Here is a 4772-nt window from a genome sequence, read left to right as displayed (position 1 = left end):
GCTCAAGTATGTCTGAGATGATGAGGATGGCACAGGATCAGACAGGGTTCGGATCTGTTGTTCATAGGGTCACTATGAGTTGGTTACTCAATGGCACCTAACATCAACAACATGTCCTAGCTGTTATTAGTATGCCAATCTAGTTTCATGACTTCATAATATTTCATTATATGAATGTGCTACTTTTTAAGTTCATTCATCTGTTGGAGGACACATTTGAGTGGTTTCTGTCTTTTGGCAATTTGAACAGTAGTACTACGAATATGCATGTATGAGGGCTTGTTTGAACTTAATCTCCTTAAGTGACCCTGACTCCTAGGGCCTAGTTTATACATGAATGCATTTAATATACAAAAATAGATTTATTGAAAAGAATTTGATTTCTTGTCGTTTAGTAAGTGCCTGGTTGAGCCAAGTGGAAAAATTGGGGCTTGAGGGTCCTCTCAGATATGGAGTGGCATAAGAAGCGCAAAAAGAGATGTTTCTAGCAAGGGGCCCCATACGGCTTCATGGCCAGAATATCTGTCATTTCAGTCAAGGGTCTTGACTGAGTTCTGTACACCTCTGGAGTGCCTCAAATAAAGGAAGGTTTGGCATGGCCTTAAAGACAATGTGTCTGTATAAGCCACTCATCATAAAGGAGCTCTATCAGTGTAGTGCATAACATGCTGGGCTGCCAACTGAAAGGTTGGCAAGTCAAATTTAACAGCTGCTCCGTGGCAGAAAGATGAGAAGTTGGCCCTCATAAAGATTCAAGAACCTGGTGGATTGTTGGCGTGAGTCAGAACCAGTTTGGCAGCAGTGGGTTCAGTGTTTTGTAACAAGGTGCAGCCAGAGTGCTTCTTGGAGGCAAAGATGACAAAGCTTTGTCTCACATACTTTGGGCATGTTGTTAGGGGAGGATATTCCTTGGAGAGGGACATCATAGTTGGAAAGGTGGAGGAGAGGCAAAGGAGAGGAAGACCCTCAACCAAGTAGATTGACACAGTGACTGACAATGGGTTTGAGTGTGTCATAGATTGTGAGGATGGCACAGGGTAATATAGTGTTCAGACCAGTTGTTCATAGAATCATTATGAGTTTTACTAAACACCATGGCACTTAACAACAATGAACATAGGTTTGATGACAGAAAAATTAATGCCTCTGAACTGGAATAGAGTGCTGAATATCCCATGGACTGTCCAAAGAACAAATAGGTATGTCTTGGAGAAGGTGCAGTCAGAGTGCTCCTTGGAGGCAAGGATGGTGAAGCTTCATCTCGCCATACTTTAGGAATGTTGCTATGAGAGACTGTTCCTTGGAGAAGGATATCATGGTTGGAAAGGCGGAGGGACAATGAAAGAGAGGCAGATCCTCAACCAGGTGGATTGGTACAGTGACTGCAGCAATAGGCTCAAGTGTGTCAGAGATTGTGACATATTAGATTCCATGAACATCAATAACCAAACATAGGTTGGACAATAAATAAGGAATGTTAATAAATAAGGAATGTTGAAGAAGAATTGATGCTTTTGAATTGAGTTGAGGGGGGGGGAATGAATACCTTATGAAATGTTAAAAGAACAAATCTATTTTGAAATAATGCCAGAGTGTACCTTAGAAGCAAAGATAGGGAAACTGAGGTCACGTGAGCCGCAAAAATGGCGGCGCTCGGGAGAGGAGCTGGAGCAGAATGGAGGGACAAGGAGATAGCCAGACCTTTCTTCCAAATTGCTTGTGTTCACCACTCAGGAAGCTCTTAGGACATCAAAATGACAACACATGCCGATGGCCAGCCCAATTCTTTTTTAGAAGATGGAAAATTCAGAAGATCAGCAGTCATTGAACTTATAGAAAAAAAATTGATGATCTTAGAAAAGAGAACAAGACCTTATTCCTTGGAACAACAGCTGGCCTCTCTGGAATACTGGCAAACTTTCTTTTCAGATACTGCTTCAGAGTTAACCAGGATGCGTTGAAGACATATGCATCATTAACTACGCTTCCGTTCTTATCCACTATAGTTACATACAAACTGTTTGTAACTGATGCTTTATATTCAGGTAATATAAGCAAGGAGAATTGTGTCGTGAGAAGTTCACTAGTTGGCCTGTTATGTGGTGCCTTATATCCCACTGGTTTGGCTTTTTCTAAAAATGGGCGTCTGGCAGTCAAGTATCATACTGTTCCATTGCCTTCAAAAGGAAGGGTTATACAGCATTGGATGCTGCTTTGTCACAGAGAGTTGAAAGTAATGGCACTTCCTATATTCTTTCAAATATTCATTGGAATACACACTGGTCTTCATCACTATGCAATATTTGAAAATTCTCTGGAGAAGACTGTACATGAAGATTAACCAGTAAATTGGTGGATGCCAACATCAGCAAAATGGATTTTTTAATGTGAGGACCTAGGCAATGCTGGCAAAATTAAAAAGGAACTTCTGACCCTTCTGCCTGTATATAGCAGTACTCAATAAATATTTAATCATTTAGAAAAAAAAAGATAGGGAAACTTCATCTCACATTTATTGGGCATATTATTGGCTGGGGGATGGGTTGGGGACATGATAGTCTCTGGAAAGAGATCTCATGCTTGAAAAAGTAAACAGTCTGCAAAAGAGAGGAGGCTTGTCAGAAAGGTGGATTAACAAAGGGGCTATGGCAGTGGGGAGAGCACAGCAGAGGTTATGAGGACTTCATCTGCTGTACATAGGCTCACAGTATGTAAGATCTGACTAATAATACCTAATGACAACAAAATATATGTATATCGTTGTTGTTGTTGTTGTTATGTGCCATCGAGTCGCTTGCGACTCATAGCAACCCTATGTACAGCAGCCCTAAAACCTGCTGTATCCTGTGCCAATCTCACTGTCTCTGACACATCCATCCCAATTACCCCAGTCACTGAATCAGTCTACCTCATAGAGGGTCTTCCCCTTCTGTGCCATCCCTCGACCCTCCCAAGCATGATTTCCCTCTCCAAGGACCTCTCCCTCCTTACAACATGTCCAGAGTATGGCAGATGAAGCCTCAGAATCCTTGCCTCCAAGGAGCAGCCTGGTTTAACCCTTTCCAGGATGAATCTGTTTGTTTTCCTAGTAGTCCATGGTATTCTCAATACTCTTCTCCAGCACTACAGTTCAAAGGCATCAATTCTCCTTCTATCCTCCTTAGTCATTGTCCAACTCTCTAATGCATAACAAGTGATTGCCAAGACCATGGCCTGTATCAGACTCACCTTAGTCTCCAGAGTGACATCATTACTCTTCAGTACCCTGGAGAGGTCCCTAACAGCAGACTTTCCCATCGCAATATGTTTTCTGGTTTCCTGGCTACTGGTGCCAAGAGTGTTGACTGTGGAGCCAAGCAGACTAAAGTTGTTAACAATCTCAATCTCTTCACCGTCCATCCTGATGCTGCCAAAGGGTCCAGTAGTGAGAATGTCTTCTTGACATTGAGCTTCAATCCATACTGAAGACTGCAGTCCTTGACCCTCTGCAGTAAGGATTTCAGGTCCTCCTCAGTTTCAGCAAGCAGGGTTGTGTCATCTGCCTAATGCAGATAGTTAATAGGTCTTCCACCAATCCTGATGCCACACTTCTCCTCATAGAGCCCAGCTTAATATGTCTTCTTGATTCTCAATTTTATCTTTTAAACCTGGCACACTATGAATTTAGGGCTGTATTCCTAAAGATCCCTAAAGGGATCTGTGTAAGTCAAGTGAATTTGAGTGTGTGAAAGGAGCAGATGCAACGTGAGGGTAGCTGAGTCTAATTTCTACCTGTTGCATAAAGGGGAACATCTACCTTAAAGGAAACTGTCCCCATCAATAATATCCATAGCAGCAAACAGATAGCTTCTTGGTCAGACATGCTACTCCCATGCTCCTGCACCTATTTCTACCAATCATTGGATCCAAGTTTGTTGTCAACTCACAGACTTTACTCACAGTTGTGGGATTTATTAGGGAAATAGGCTGGACAGTGGAGGAGGCAAAGAATATCACACAATGCAAGTCCAGATTTAGTCCAGTAATCCCAAACCAGATTAACATGGTATAACTACTCCATTAGTGACAGTCAAGTTCAGTTCAGGAACACAAATGCAAGAAGCCTCTGGTTTCCTCAGTCATCCAGCAAACTTTATCTCAGAGCAATTATAAATCAGCTTTTCCTTCAGTCATCCAGCAAGCAAAACCTTTAACTGTAGCATAAATGCAGGGTGGGTTCTTCTGGGTATACCTTGCAGCAGTCTCTTCACAGCAGGACCACAGTCTCCACTCTTTCTCCACCATCATTACCAGTGTACCTCACAGTGTGGAAACCTCTCTTATATTAATCCCACAGGTATTAGTGATTTGCAAGACCATGTATCTTCAGTTAAGAGAGCTGGAGACCATCTGCCCCCCCCATCCTCAAATGAGGACTAAAGTAATGGTTAGAAAAGCCAATTTTTAGGGTTTCTGACACCACAGAGTGATTCATCTATACTGACTTTTGCACACAAGTTGCATTTGTTATGTCCAGATCTTCTACAATGCCTTAATAAAGCATCTCCACTCCCTCATAAACCACAAAATGAAAAAGAAAAAAAAAGAAATAAACAGGATTATAGAGGTTAAAAACTCAGACTTGGAATGCACACAAATTTTAATATAACCATTGTTGTTGTTAGATACAGTTAAGTCAAAAAGCACTCATATTGAGCCTATGAAGAGCAGATCGGAACCTGCCCTATGCTGTGCCATCCTTATCTCAAGACACACTTGAACCCATGGCTGTA

The 4772-nt window shown here is 41.9% G+C and overlaps 1 pseudogene; it reads left to right on the top strand.

Moving 5' to 3' along the window:
- The first annotated feature begins 1754 nt into the window (after positions 1-1754).
- LOC102859707 lies at positions 1755-2341 on the top strand (annotated as a pseudogene).
- The last annotated feature ends 2431 nt before the right edge of the window (positions 2342-4772 follow it).

The sequence above is a fragment of the Elephantulus edwardii genome, unplaced genomic scaffold (assembly GCF_000299155.1).
Source record: "Elephantulus edwardii isolate Elephantulus edwardi_28Jun2011 unplaced genomic scaffold, EleEdw1.0 scaffold00075, whole genome shotgun sequence".
Taxonomy (NCBI): domain Eukaryota; kingdom Metazoa; phylum Chordata; class Mammalia; order Macroscelidea; family Macroscelididae; genus Elephantulus; species Elephantulus edwardii.
This window is presented reverse-complemented; position numbering and strand designations above follow the sequence as displayed.